Raw genomic sequence first — 16,250 nt, forward strand, 5'->3', positions numbered from 1 at the left:
TACAAGGACACTTTCCCTGGTTCCCAGCAGTTACTTTTCTTCAGTAATGTTCTCATTATCCTTAAACTACCCTGCCTGCTGTTAATTATGTTATTTCTTGTAGTTTCACAACTATAGGTATAAACATCACACATATAATCTAAACTATTCTATTACTCACTCTGCTTTAAGCTTATATTGTGGTTAATAACAGACACACCCTGTTCTTTCCCCTGATCTGATTACAGATTCGAACCAGTCGATTCAGTGAATGGAATGTCTTATCAGTGTTGCCATGGCGACCTGTCTGCAGTGAAACGCCTGTTTGAGTTTCTAACTCAGACTAAACTTCTTTCCCATAATACACATTGTATCAGACACTTTATGTCAATGAATTTTAGCCTTGTTATGTTAATCTCTAAAACCTACAAGAAAGAAAGACTTGCATTTATATAGCACCTTTCACCACCTCAGGACGTCGCAATGTGCTTCACAGCCGATGAAGTACTTTGGAAGTGTCGTCACTGACAGTGCTGTATTGTAGGAAACAAGCGGCTCAGATACACCAACCTTTAAAAGTGGGAGGACAAGTTGATGAAGTAGTTTGAAAAAGCACGAGGGATCCTCGGTTTTATAAATAGGGGTGTAGAGTACAAAAGGGCAGAGGTCATGTAAACCTGTACAAATCATTGGTGAGGCTGCAGTTAGAATATTGGGTCAAGTTTTGGGGCATCTTAGACCAGGAAGGATGTCAAGGCCGTGGAGAGGGTGCAGAGAGTTTCACTGAGATGATACAAGGGAAGAGAGCCTTTAGTTATCAGGAGAGATTAGAGAAACTGGGGTTCTTTTCATTCGAACAAAGGGTAATTGGAGATCTGAGGGAGGTGTTCAGAATTTGATCAGGTAAATGAGGAAAAACTATTTCCACCAGTCGGTGAGTCAGGAACTAGAGGGCATCAAATTCAAATCATCACCAAAAGGCTCCGACCCAGGGATGAACTATCGAACACACCGTACAAAAATGTTCAGGACACTCACTGTCCCTCCAGATCTGTGTCCGGGGAGAAACTGATGGGTTTCTCTTATCTTTGGGTTAAATGTTCTCATAGAGCTGATGGATGTCAGTGCGGGGGAATGGGGTGTTCTGAGCACCGAGTGTCTGCCTGAAGCACTCTCCAGTCAGGTACAGCACGGGTTAGATACAGAGTAAAGCTCCCTCTACACTGTCCCTTCAAACACTCCCAGGACAGGTACAGCACGGGTTAGATACAGAGTAAAGCTCCCTCTACACTGTCCCATCAAACACTCCCAGGACAGGTACAGCACGGGTTAGATACAGAGTAAAGCTCCCTCTACACTGTCCCTTCAAACACTCCCAGGGCAGGTACAGCACGGGTTAGATACAGAGTAAAGCTCCCTCTACACTGTCCCATCAAACACTCCCAGGACAGGTACAGCACGGGTTAGATACAGAGTAAAGCTCCCTCTACACTGTCCCATCAAACACTCCCAGGACAGGTACAGCACGGGTTAGATACAGAGTAAAGCTCCCTCTACACTGTCCCATCAAACACTCCCAGGACAGGTACAGCACGGGTTAGATACAGAGTAAAGCTCCCTCTACACTGTCCCATCAAACACTCCCAGGGCAGGTACAGCACGGGTTAGATACAGAGTAAAGCTCACTCTACACTGTCCCATCAAACACTCCCAGGGCAGGTACAGCACGGGTTAGATACAGAGTAAAGCTCGCTCTACACTGTCCCATCAAACACTCCCAGGGCAGGTAATAATAATAATTAATAATTCAACTTTATTGTCATTGTACAATGCACAAGTACATGAACAACGAAATGTGATCTTGCAAGCTCCCTTGAGTCCAGTACAAATAACATTAACATTAAATGTAAATAGCACCGTCCTGGGAGAAGCAAAGCCGCTGCGTCTGTGCGCGCCACCATTCCATTTCCACCATTCCTCCTGTCCGACAATTTTCAGCCCAACGCCCGGGCCTGCTCACCAGCCGCCCCTCCCGGGGCTCCTTCCGTGACCTTCTCACCAACCGCCCCTCCTTGGGGCTCCCTTCCGTGACCTTCTGCACCTGGTTTTCCCTGATGGTCACCCCTCCAGGTATTAACCAGGCCTGACTCTGCTTAGCTTCCAAGCCTTGCCAGTGACCCTGTCCCTAGTCCCAGGAACAGAGTAAAGCTCCCTCTACACTGTCCCATCAAACACTCCCAGGGCAGGCACACGGACATGTTACATAGAAACATAGAAGATAGGAGCAGGAGTAGGCCATTCGGCCCCTCGATCCTGCTCCGCCATTCAATGAGATCATGGCTGATCATCCAAATTTAGTACCATGTCCCTGCCTTCTCCCCATATCCCTTGATCCCTTTAGCCTTAAGAAATATATCCAACTCCTTCTTGAATATATTTAATGAACTGGCCTCCACCGCCCTCTGTGGCAGAGAATTCCACAGGTTCACCACTTTCTGGGTGAAGAAATTCCTCCTCATCTCAGTCCTAAATGGCTTACCCCTTATTCTTAGACTATGACCCCTGGTTCTGGAATGCCCGGCCATCGGGAACATCCTTCCTGCATCTAGTCTGTCCAGGCCTGACAGAATTTTATAGGTTTCGATGAGATCCCCTCTCAATCTTCTAAACTCCAGTGAGTATAAGCTCAATTGACACAATCTCTCCTTATACGTCATTCCTGCCATCCCAGGTATCAGCCTGGTGAATCTTCGCTGCACTCCTTCCATGGCAAGAACATCCTTCCTTAGATAAGGTGACCAAAACTGCACACAATACTCAAGGTGCGGTCTCACCAAGGCCCTGTACAACTGCAGCAAGACATCCTTGTTCCTGTACTCGAACCCTCTTGCTACCAAGGCCAACCTACCATTTGCCTTCTTAACCGCCTGCTGCACCTGCATGCTTACCTTCAGCGACTGATGCACAAGGTCACCCAGGTCTCTTTGCACTTCCCCTTCTCCCAATCTTTTTTTTTATGCATTGATGGGATGTGGGCGTCGCTGGCTGGCTAGGCCTGCATTTAGTGCCCATCCCTAATTGCCCTTGAGAAGATGGTGGTGAGCCGCTTTCTTGAACCGCTGCAGTCCATATCGCAGAAACCCCACAGTGCAGATAGAGGCCATTTCAGCCCATCGAGCCTGCACCGACACATATCCCACCCGATCCCCGTAACCCCTACACCAACACATATCCCACTCTATCCCCGTAACCCCACGTATTTAATCCCCCTAACACTAAGGGTCAATTTATCATAGCCAATCAACCTAACCCGCACATCTTTAGACTGTGGGAGGAAACCGGAGCACCCGGAGGAAACCCACGCAAACACGGGGAGAATGTGCAAACTCCACACAGTCACCCGAGGCCAGATTCGAACCCGGGACCCTGGCGCTGTGAGGCAACAGTGCTAACCACTATGCCACCATGCTGCCACAATGGTACACCCACAAGGCTGTTAGGAAGGGAGTTCCAGGATTTTGGCCCAGCAACAGTGAAGGAACGGCGATACTGGTCCAAGTCAGGATGGTGTGTGGCTTGGAGGGGAACTTGTAGGTGGTGATGTTCCCATGCGTCTGCTGCCCTTGTCCTTCTAAGTGGTAGAGGTCGCGGGTTTGGAAGGTGCTGTTGAAGGAGCTTTGGCGAGCTGCTGCAGTGCATCTTGTAGATGGTACACACTGCAGCCACGGTGCGCCGGTGGTGGAGGGAGTGAATGTTGAAGGTGGTGGATGGGGTGCCAATCAAGCGGGCTGCTTTATCCTGAATAGTGTCGAGCTTCTTGAGCGTTGTTGGAGCTGCACTCATCCAGGCAAGTGGAGAGTATTCCATCACACTCCTGACTTGTGCCTTGTAGATGGTGGAAAGGCTTTGGGGAGTCAGGAGGTGAGACAATCGCCACAGAATTCCCAGCCTCTGGCCTGCTCTTGTAGCCACAGTATTTATATGGCTGGTCCAGTTCAGTTTCTGATCAATGGTAACCCCCAGGATGTTGATAGTGGGGGATTCAGCGATGGTAATGCCATTGAATGTCAAGGGGAGATGGTCATTGCCTGGCACTTGTGTGGTGCGACTGTTACTTGCCACTTGTCAGCCCAAGTCTGAATGTTGTCCAGGTCTTGCTGCATATGGACACGGACTGCGTCAGTATCTGACGAGTCTCGAATGGTGCTCAACAGTGTGCAATCATCAGCGAACATCCCCACTTCTGACCTTATGCTGGAGGGAAGGTCATTGATGAAACAGCTGAAGATGGTTGGGCCTAGGACACTGCCCTGAGGAACTCCTGCAGTGATGTCATGTGATTGAGATGAATGACCTCCAACAACCACAGCCAACTTCCTTTGTGCTAGGTATGATTCCAACCAATGGAGAGTTTTCCCCTTGATTCCCATTGACTTCAGTTTTGCTAGGGCTCCTTGATGCCACACTTGATCAAATGCTGCCTTGATGTCAAGGGCAGTCACTCTCACCTCACGAGTTCAGCTCTTTTGTCCATGTTTGGACCAAGGCTGTAATGAGGTCAGGAGCTGAGTGGCCCTGGCGGAACCCAAACTGGGCGTCAGTTAGCAGGTTATTGCTGAGTAAGTGCCGCTTGATAGCACTGTCGACAACACCTTCCATCACTTTGCTGATGATTGAGAGTAGACTGATGGGACGGTAATTGGCCGGGTCGGATTTGTCCTGCTTTTTGTAGACAGGACATACTTGGGCAATTTTCCACATTGCCGGGTAGATGCCAGTGTTGTAGCTGTACTGGAACAGCTTGGCTAGGGGCGCAGCTAGTCTGGAGCACAAGTCTTCAGGACTATTGCCGGAATGTTGTCAGGGCCCATAGCCTTTGCAGTATCCAGTGTCTTCAGCCATTTCTTGACATCACGTGGAGTGAATTAATGGGCTGAAGACTGGCATCTGTGATGCTGGGGACCTCAGGAGGAGGCCGAGATGGATCATCCACTCGGCACTTCTGGCTGAAGATAGTTGCAAATGCTTCAGCCTTGTCTTTTGCACTCACGTGCTGGGCTCCACCATCATTGAGGATGGGGATATTTTTGAAGCCTCCTCCTCCTGTTAACTGTTTAATTGTCCACCACCACTCACGACTGGATGTGGCAGGACTGCAGAGCTTTGATTTGATCCGGTGGTTGTGAGATCGCTTAGCTCCGTCTATCGCATGTTGCTTCCGTTGTTTGGCATGCAAGTAGTCCTGTGTTGTAGCCTCACCAGGTTGACACCTCATTTTTCGGTATGCCTGGTGCTGTTCCCGGCATGCTCTCCTGCACTCTTCGTTAAACCAGGGTTGATCTCCCGGCTTGATGGTAATGGTAGAGTGAGGGATATGCCGGGCCATGAGGTTACAGATTGTGGTTGAATACAATTCTGCTGCTGCTGATGGCCCACAGCGCCTCATGGATGCCCAGTTTTGAGTTGCCAGATCTGTTCGAAATCTGTCCCATTTAGCACGGCGGTAGTGCCACACAACACAGTGGAGGGTATCCTCAACATGAAGACGGGACTTCGTCTCCACAAGGACTGTCCGGTGGTCACTTCCACCAATGCTGTCATGGACAGATGCATCTGCAACAGGTAGATTGGTGAGGATGAGATCAAGTAGGTTTTTCCCTCTTGTTGGTTCCCTCACCACTTGTCACAGACCCAGTCTGGCAGCTATGTCCTTTAGGACTCAGCCAGCTCGGTCAGTTGTGGTGCTACCGAGCCACTCTTGGTGATGGACACTGAAGTCCCCCACCCAGGAGGACATTTTGTGCCCTTGCTACTCTCAGTACTTCTTCCAGTTGGTGTTCAACATGAAGGAGTACTGATTCATCAGCTGAGGGAGGGCGGTAGGTGGTAATTAGCAGGAGGTTTCCTTGCCCATGTTTGACTTGATGCCATGAGACCTCATGGGGTCCTGAGTCAATGTTGAGGACTCCCAGGGCTACTCCCTCCCGACTGTATACCACGGTGCCACCACCTCTGGTGGGTCTGTCCTGCCGGTGGGACAGGACATACCCAGGGATGGTGATGTCTGGGACATTGGTTGTAAGGTATGATTCAGTAATTATGACTATGTCAGGCTGTTGCTTGACTAGTCTGTGGGACAGCTAATCCCAATTTTGGCACAAGCCCCCAGATGTTGGTAAGGAGGACTTTGCAGGGTCGACAGGGCTGGGTTTGCCGTTGTCGTTTCCGGTGCCGAGGTCGATGCCGGGTGGTCCGTCCGGTTTTATTCTTAGTTTTTCGTAGCGGTTCAAATAATAATCTGCCTTCCTGTTTTTGCCACCAAAGTGGATAACCTCACAGTTATCCACATTATAGTGCATTTGCCATGTTTCTGCCCAATCACCCAACTTGTCCAAATCGTACTGGAGTTTCACGACATCCTCCTCACAGCATACCCTCCCACCCAGCATTGTGTCGTCTGCAAATTTGGAGATATTACATCCAATTCCCTCGTCCAGATCATTAATATATATTGTGAATAGCTGGGGTCCTAGGACCGATCCTTGCGGTACCCCACTAGTCACTGCCTGCCACTCGGAAAATGACCCGTTTATTCCAACTCTTTGCTTTCTATCTGCCAACCAGTTCTCTATCCAAGTCAATACCTTGCCCCCAATCCCATGTGCCTTAATTTTGCACGCTAATCTCTTATGTGGGACCTTATCGAAAGCCTTCTGAAAGTCCAAATACACCACATCCACTGGTTCTCCCTTATCTATTTTACCAGTTACATCCTCAAAAAATTCCAGTAGATTAGTCAAGCACGATTTACCTTTTGTAAATCCATGTTGACTTTGTCCGATCCTGTCACTGCTTTCCAAGTGCTCTGCTATTACATCTTTTATAATGGACTCTAGCATTTTCCCCACTACCGATGTCAGGCTTATAATTTCCCGCTTTTTCTCTACCACCTTTTTTGAATAGTGGGATAACATTAGCTACCCTCCAGTCCATGGGTACTGTTCCAGAGTCTGTCGAGTTCTGGAAGATGACCAGCAATGCATCTACTATTTCTAGGGCCACTTCCTTAAGTACCCTAGGATGTAGATTATCAGGCCCTGGGGATTTATCGGCCTTCAATCCTGTCAATTTCCCGAACACCATTTCCCTACAAATACTGATTTCTTTCAGTTCCTCCCTCTCATTAGTCCCTATGTTCCCCGACATCTTTGGGAGGTTATTTGTGTCCTCCTTTGTGAAGACAGAACGAAAATATATATTTAATTGGTCTGCCATTTCTTTGTTCCCCATTATAAATTCCCCTGATTCTGACTGCAAGGGACCTACGCTTGACTTCACCAATCTTTTTCTCTTCACATATCTATAAAAGCTTTTACAGTCAGTTTTTATGTTACCGACACCTTCACTTGATACTAAGGCTAGCAGAGGCACTCAGGGAGGTTTAGGGAGCTGGGACTTGTGCATGAGAGTAACTGAAGGTATGAGAACTGAAATAATCTTGAGTTAGAAAAGAAAAAAGGCCCCAAAATGGAGCAGTCAATAACAGGACATCAATTAGTCTCCTCTTATCTTGGAGAAATCAAGGACTCATCCACAGTGTTAGAAACAAAGCTAATCTATTTGACAGATACCAAAATATTAAACCCCAGTTATAGGGGTTATTAACTTCACCAGAAACAAACCCCAACTGTCAGAATGAACATGGTTCAGTCCTGGATGTGATTAATAGCAGCAATAACAGCAGAATCCAACCCTTGCAGTCAATTGTGAACTCGCTTGTGTGTCAGCAGGTGGGATGGCTGAGTGAATCCCTTCCCACACACAGAGCAGGTGAACGGCCTCTCCCCAATGTGAACTCGCTGGTGTCGCAGCAGGGTGGATGACTGAACAAATCCCTTCCCACATGCAGAACAGGTGAACGGCCTCTCCCCAGTGTGAACTCGCTGGTGTGTCTGTAGGTTGGATGACTGATTGAATCCCTCCCCACACACAGAGCAGGTGAACGGTCTCTCCCCAGTGTGAACTCGCTGGTGTGTCAGCAGGTGGGATGACTGAGTGAAACCCTTCCCACACATGGAGCAGGTGAACGGCCTCTCCCCAGTGTGAACTCGCTGGTGTGTCAGCAGCTGCGATGGCTGAGTGAATCCCTTCCCACACACGGAGCAGGTGAACGGCCACTCCCCAGTGTGAACTCGCTGGTGTGTCAGCAGATCCTTTGTGCTTTGAAAGCTCTTCTCACAGTCAGAACATTTAAAAGGTCTCTTATCAGTGTGAACACGTTGGTGCGAAGTGAGGCTGGAGTAGTTAGTGAATCCCTTCGCACACACAGAACAGGTGAACGGCCTTTCCCCAGTGTGAAGTCGCTTGTGTGTCAGCAGGTGGGATGACCGAGTGAATCCCTTCCCACACACTGAGCAGATGAACAGCCTCTCCCCGGTGTGACTGCGCTGATGAATTTCCAGCTGGGACGGGTAATTGAATCCCTTCCCACAGTCCCCACATTTCCATGGTTTCTCCATGGTGCGAGTGTCCTTGTGTCTCTCCAGGTTGGACGATCGGTTGAAGCCTCGTCCACACACAGAACACGTGTACGGTTTCTCCCCGCTGTGAATGGTGTGATGTTTTTTCAGGCTGTGTAACTGGTTAAAGCTCTTTCCACAGTCAGTGCACTGGAACACTCTCACTCGGGTGTGTGTGTCTCAGTGCTTTTCCAGTCACACTGATGTTTGAAATCTTTTCCCACAGACAGAACAGACAAATATTTCTTCTTCCACATTCAGAAGCCAATGATATTCGGGTCCTGATGAATGGAGTGACTCTGTCAGATCTTGATGTGATGTTTGGTTTGAATATGCGGTCTGTAAATCCTCCCTTTCTCACAGCCTGTAAAAGGAGTTTACAAAAGACATCACTGTAAGTACAGAATAGAAATTCAGAACAGACAATTCTAGTTTCTATGGAACACACTTCCTCTCGTTTCCGCAGAGCTGTAAATTCCCATCCCACACACTCTCCCTCCACCCTCTGCTGAAATCCAAACCCATCCCACCATCTCCAACACATTTTCCTTCTCCCTGATGGTGCTGACTCTGACTGGGTTCAGTTCTACACTCACTGGTTCCTCTTCCTCTCCTCCCCAGAAGGTGCTGACTCTGACTGGGTTCAGTTCTACACTCACTGGTTCCCCTCCCTCTCCTCCCCAGAAGGTGCTGACTCTGGCTGGGTTCAGTTCTACACTCACTGGTTCCCCTCCCTCTCCTCCCCTGAAGGTGCTGACTCTGACTGGGTTCAGTTCTACAGTCACTGGTTCCCCACCCTCTCCTCCTCTGAAGGTGCTGACTGGCTGGGTTCAGTACTGCACTCACCGGTTCCCCTCCCCTGAAGGTGCAGACTCTGGCTGGGTTCAGTTCTACACTCACTGGTTCCCCTCCCTCTCCTCCCCTGAAGGTGCTGACTCTGACTGGGTTCAGTTCTACAGTCACTGGTTCCCCACCCTCTCCTCCCCAGAAGGTGCTGACTCTGGCTGGGTTCAGTTCTACACTCACTGGTTCCCCTCCCTCTCCTCCCCTGAAGGTGCAGACTCTGGCTGGGTTCAGTTCTACACTCACTGGTTCCCCTCCCTCTCCTCCCCTGAAGGTGCTGACTCTAGCTGGGTTCAGTTCTGCACTCACTGGTTCCCCTCCCTCTCCTCCCCTGAAGGTGCTGACTCTGGCTGGGTTCAGTTCTGCACTCACTGGTTCCCCTCCCTCTCCTCCCCTGAAGGTGCTGACTCTGGCTGGGTTCAGTTCCACACTCACTGGTTCCCCTCCCTCTCCTCCCCTGAAGGTGTTGACTCTGGCTGGGTTCAGTTCTACACTCACCAGTTTCTCTCCAATATGTGACCCATGTGCTCAATCTCCATGTGTGAACCTCGACAGTGAGTGTCGACAGGCTGTTCCACTGTCCACACATATGAGGCCTCACACGTGCGTTTTCCAGCAGGGTCACTGGACCCTCCTCCCAATGGCTCAGTGGTTAAAGGCACCGCCCAGTGCGACTGAGTTATAGTAACAGGAGGGGCCCAGGTTTAATCCCGTCTGTATATCCTCCCCTTCAAATACCCTGTAAAAAGCTGTTTACAAAAATCATCACTGTCAGGAGGAACATACAGACATGAGTAGGCACATCACGGCCCAATAATCCAGCTCTGTATTCACAGGAGGAAGTCTGTTATCTAACTCCTTGAGCGGACAAAATAAAGAAAGATCCCAACAGTAAGAGCCCCTCGAATCCTTTGTTAATACCTTTCAAATCCTGACCGGTTCCTTCCTTATTCTAGAATTCCCCATCCCTGTGGGAGTCGATATTGGTCAAAAACTGCTAATTGGAAATTTCGAACAGATTTTTGCTCTTTCAGGTATTTCAAGCTGACCAGGTCCTTCACTCAGAGAATCTCCAAGGAGACTCTTTGATTTAAACACAGCTCTCCCTTCTTTTATATCCGGGATTAGAGTTACTGGGAATTTGAATACCTGAACACTCAAATTTAAAAGGGCCCATCAGTGATATACAGACTGAACCAATCACACAGCTCTGGGTCAGTTTGAATTATTCCTCTCTCCAGCCTGTAACCGATGAAACTTGTAACACTGAGGCTGAAATTTCACTTCCATGTGCCTCAGGTGCAGGCAGTGCTGGGCACAGAGATGGCAGCAAACCGGGTTCAGAGTAGGCACAGTGGGCCTGCCCTTGACCTGGGTTTTACAGTGACCATTTGCCAAACGTATGGATTCTAACCCTGGGACTGTACATGGGGATTCTAACCCTGGGACTGTATATGGGGATTCTAACCCTGGGACTGTACATGGGGATTCTAACCCTGGGACTGTACATGGGGATTCTAACCCTGGGTCTGTATATGGGGATTCTAACCCTGGGACTGTACATGGGGATTCTAACCCTGGGTCTGTACATGGGGATTCCAACCCTGGCACTGTACACGGGGATTCTAACCCTGGGACTGTACATGGGGATTCTAACCCTGGGACTGTACACGGGGATTCTAACCCTGGGACTGCACACGGGGATTCTAACCCTGGGACAGTACATGGTGATTCTAACCCTGGGACTGTACATGGGGATTCCGACCCTGGGATTGTACACGGGGATTCCAACCCTGGGACTGTACATGGGGATTCTAACCCTGGGACTGTACACGGGGATTCTAACCCTGACACTGTACACGGGGATTCTAACCCTGGGACTGTAAATGGGGATTCTAACGCTGGGACTGTACATGGGGAATCTAACCCTGACACTGTACACGGGGATTCTAACCCTGGGACTGTACATGGGGATTCTAACGCTGGGACTGTAAATGGGGATTCTAACCCTGGCACTGTACACGGGGATTCTAACCCTGGGACTGCACATGGGGATTCTAACGCTGGGACTGTACATGGGGATTATAACCCTGGCACTGTACATGTGGATTCTAACCCTGGGACTGTACATGGGGATTCCAACCCTGGGACTGTACATGCAGATTCCAACCCTGGAACTGTACATGGGGATTCTAACCCGGGGACTGTACATGGGGATTCTGACCCTGGGACTGTACATGGGGATTCTAACCCTGGGACTGTACATGGGAATTCTAACCCTGTGACTGTACATGGGTATTCTGACCCTGGGACTGTACATGGGGATTCTAACCCTGGGACTGTACATGGGGATTCTAACCCTGGGACTGTACATGGGGATTCTGACCCTGGGACTGTACATGGGGATTCTAACCCTGGGACTGAACATGGGGATTCTAACCCTGGGACTGTACATGGGGATTCCAACCCTGGGACTGTACATGGGGATTCTAACCCTGGGACTGTACATGGGAATTCTAAACCTGGGACTGTACATGGGGATTCTAACCCTGGGTCTGTACATGGGGATTCTAACCCTGGGACTGTACATGGGGATTCTTACCCTGGGACAGTACATGGGGATTCTAACCCTGGGACTGTACATGGGGATTCTAACCCTGGGACTGTACATGGGGATTCTAACCCTGTGACAGTACATGGGGATTCTAACCCTGGGACTGTACATGGGGATTCTAACCCTGGGACTGTACATGGGGATTCTAACCCTGGGACTGGACATGGGGATTCTAACCCTGGGACTGTACAAGGGGATTCTAACCCTGGGACTGTACATGGGGATTCTAACCCTGGGTCTGTACATGGGGATTCCAACCCTGGGACTGTACATGGGGATTCTAACCCTGGGACTGTACACGGGGATTCTAACCCTGGGACTGTACACGGGGATTCTAACCCTGGGACTGTACATGGGGATTCTAACCCTGGGACTGTACATGGGGATTCTAACCCTGGGACTGTACATGGGGATTCTAACCCTGGGACTGTACATGGGGACTCTAACCCTGGGACTGTACATGGAGATTCCAACCCCGGGACTGTACATGCAGATTCCAACCCCGGGACTGTACATGGGGATTAACATAAGAACATAAGAAATAGGAGCAGGAGTAGGCCAATCGGCCCCTCGAGCCTGCTCCGCCATTCAATAAGATCATGGCTGATCTGATCCTAACCGCCAATCCACTATCACAGAACCATCTCCTGAATCTAACAGAATTAGACACACGAAATAGGAGCAGGATCAGGCTACACGGCCCCTGGGCCCGCTCCGCTACCCACAGGACCATGACCGATCCGAACCTAGACTCATGTCCAAATTCCTGCCCGCTCCCCGTAACCCTTAATTCCCTTTACTTCTAGGAAACTGTCTATTTCTGTTTTAAATTTATGTAATGATGTAGCTTCTACAGCTTTTTGGGGCAGCATATTCCATGGACCTACCACCCTCTGAGTGAAGTAGTTCCTCCTCATCTCAGTTTTGAAAGAGCAGCCCCTTATTCTAAGACTATGCCCCCTAGTTCTAGTTTCACCCATCATCGGGAACATCCTCCCCGCATCCACCCGATCCAACCCCTTCACAATCTTATATGTTTCAATAAGATCGCCTCTCATTCTTCTGAACTCCAATGAGTAGAGTCCCAATCTACTCAACCTCTCCTCATATGTCCATCCCCTCATCCCCGGGATTAACCGAGTGAACCTTCTTTGTACTGACTCGAGAGCAAGTATGTCCTTTCTTAAGTATGGACACCAAAACTGTACGCAGTATTCCAGGTGCGGTCTCACCAATACCTTGTACAACTGAAGCAATACCTCCCTATTTTTATATTCTATCCCCCTAGCAATGAAAGCCAACATTCCATTGGCCTTCTTAAACACTTGCTGCACCTGCATACTAACCTTTTGAGTTTCGTGCACCAGGACCCCCAGATCCCTTTGTACTTCAGTAATTTCCAGTTTCTTGCCATTAACATAATAACTTGCTCTATGATTCTTCCTGCCAAAGTGCATAACCTCACACTTTCCAGTGGCACTGTACATGGGGATTCTAACCCTGGGACTGTACATGGGGTTTCTAACCCTGGGATTGTACATGGGGATTCTAACCCTGGGACTGTACGTAGGGATTCCAACCCTGGGACTGTACATGGGGATTCTAACCCTGGGACTGTACCTGGGGATTCTAACCCTGGGACTGTACCTGGGGATTCTAACCCTGGGACTGTACGTGGGGATTCTAACCCTGGGACTGTACGTGGGGATTCTAACCCTGGGACTGTACGTGGGGATTCTAACCCTGGGACTGTACGTGGGGATTCTAACCCTGGGACTGTCCGTGGGGATTCTAACCCTGGGACTGTACGTGGGGATTCTAACCCTGGGACTGTACGTGGGGATTCTAACCCTGGGACTGTACGTGGGGATTCTAACCCTGGGACCGCACGTGGGGATTCTAACCCTGGGACTGTACGTGGGGATTCGAACCCTGGGACTGTACGTGGGGATTCTAACCCTGGGACTGTACATGGGGATTCTAACCCCGGGACTGTACATGGGGATTCTCACCCTGGGACTGTACATGGGGATTCTAACCCTGGGACTGTACATGGGGATTCTAACCCTGGGACTGTACATGGGGATTCTAACCCTGGGACTGTACATGGGGATTCTAACCCTGGGACTGTACATGGCGATTGTAACCCTGGGACTGTACATGGAGATTCTAACCCTGGGACTGTACATGGGGATTCTAACCCTGGGACTGTACATGGGGATTCTAACCCTGGGACTGTACATGGGGATTCTAACCCTGGGACTGTACACGGGGATTCTAACCCTGGGACTGTACACGGGGATTCTAACCCTGGGACTGTACATTGGGGCCCAGCTCTGGGGCTCTTCTGTTACAATTCTGTGGTTTGCAAACCGTAAGCACGGCACTTACCAGCGCCTTTAGGAGAGATGGTGAGAAATCCGATGTGTGGAGAGTGATGAGATAAAATAAACGAGTCAAGAATGTTTTTCGGGAGGGCACTAGGACCCGGTTGGGAACAGACCTTGAAGCCACGCCCCGCTTTGTTCCTGTACCAAGATGGCCGCGCATGCGCTGCGCTACTTCCTGAATTGTGCTGGCTCGATACTGAACATTCCCGCCTTCCTGAACAAAGATGCCGGCCGTCAACCTGGGCCTGTTACCGGGAGAAAGCCTGAATTTGTAACCGGGGAACTTAACGTTATTGTTCGGTGCTTGCGGCCAACAGCAGTTATTTATGAAGCTTCCGCGCCTTACTCCCCGACGTCCTCCCGCCTCTTACCAGCTGTCCGGGGCGCGTCTCCACCATCGGTCCTTCTCCAGCCTCTGTCTGTACACGCACTGCGCATGTTCCAAACACTGCCTGGAACTGCGCCTGCGCACTGGATCCTGTCGTCTGGGTGCGGCACATTCCCCACCGCGGGGAGTGCTGGGTAAAAGCCCCCCCATTGAAAGACCATGTAAGTGAATGGAACATAATTTACTGTGATTGCATTAATGTTCATTGTCGCAGTTATGTGTCCCCTCATGGGGGAATCTAGATCTAGGGGGCATAATTTCAGAATAAGGGGGCACCCATTTAAAACTGAGATGAGGAGGAATTTCTTCTCTCAGAGTGTCGTGAATCTTTGGAATTCTCTTCCCCAGAGAGCTGTGCAGGATGACTATATTTAAGGTGGAGGTAGACAGATTTTTGAACGATATGGGCATCGAGGGTTATGGGGAGCGGGCAGGGAAGTGGAGTTGAGGCCAAGATCAGATCAGCCATGATCTTATTGAATGGCGGAGCAGGCTCGAGGGGCCAAATGACCTACTCCTGCTCCTAGATCTTATATTCTTATGGTTCATTTCTGCTGATCTATAACCCCAATACTTGGGCTGGAGATTAATATTCTGTATAAATATTGAATACATCAGCTTTGTTTCAAACACTAATATAAAAGGATAATACTGCGGATGCTGGAAATCTGAAATAACAACAGAAAATGCTGGAAACACTCAGCAGGTCAGGCAGCATCCGTGGAGAGAGGAACAGAGATAACGTTTCAGGTTGGTGACCTTTCATCAGAACTGGAAAAAGTTAGAGATAACTGGTTTTAAGCAAGTACAGAGGCAGGGAAAGGGGGGAGGAAAGAACAAAGGGAAGGTCTGTGATAGGATGGAAGGCAGGAGAGATTAAATGACAAAAGGGTTGATAGTACAAAGCAAAAGGAGATAGTAACAAGACAAGTAAAGAAACAAAAGATGAGTCTATAAGAGGTGTAAATGGGAATAGCAGAATCATCAACAACTGCCATGTGAAGAAATAGGGGCAGAGGTTATGGTCTGAAATTTTTGAACTCGATGTTGGGTCCAGAAGGTTGTAAAGTGCCTAATCGAAAGATGAGGTGCTGTTCCTCGAGCTTATTTTGAGCTTCATTGGAACAGTGTAGTAGGCCGAGGTCAGAGTGGCAGTGGAGTGAAAAATTAAAGTGACAGGCAACCGGAAGCTTGGGATCACACTTACAGACTGAATGGAGGTGTTCCTCAAAGCGGTCACCCAATCTAAATTTGGTCTCCCCAATGTAGAGGAGACCATATCGTGAGCAGCAAATACAGTATACTAAATTGTAAGAAGTACAAGTAAATCGCTGTTTCACCTGGAAGGGGTGTTTGGGGCCCTGGACCGGGGGAAGGGAGGTGGTAAAAGGGCATGTGTTGCATCTCGAATGTTTGAATGTGTGTTCCATTTGAGTACATGGCTTGTGGGTGTCATAGACTGAACTGTAGTGTTTCACTTTACACTCACCTGAAATTCCTTTGAACCACCCCCTTTA

General features: G+C 49.3%; 1 pseudogene; it reads right to left on the minus strand.

The window, feature by feature from the left end:
• Positions 1-16,250, minus strand: part of LOC147118468 (uncharacterized) — a 234,801-nt pseudogene that overhangs the window by 49,910 nt on the left and 168,641 nt on the right.

Source organism: Somniosus microcephalus, chromosome 4, assembly GCF_052327205.1.
Source record: "Somniosus microcephalus isolate GS21.2 chromosome 4, FLI_Smic_1.0, whole genome shotgun sequence".
NCBI classification, from domain to species: Eukaryota; Metazoa; Chordata; class Chondrichthyes; order Squaliformes; family Somniosidae; genus Somniosus; species Somniosus microcephalus.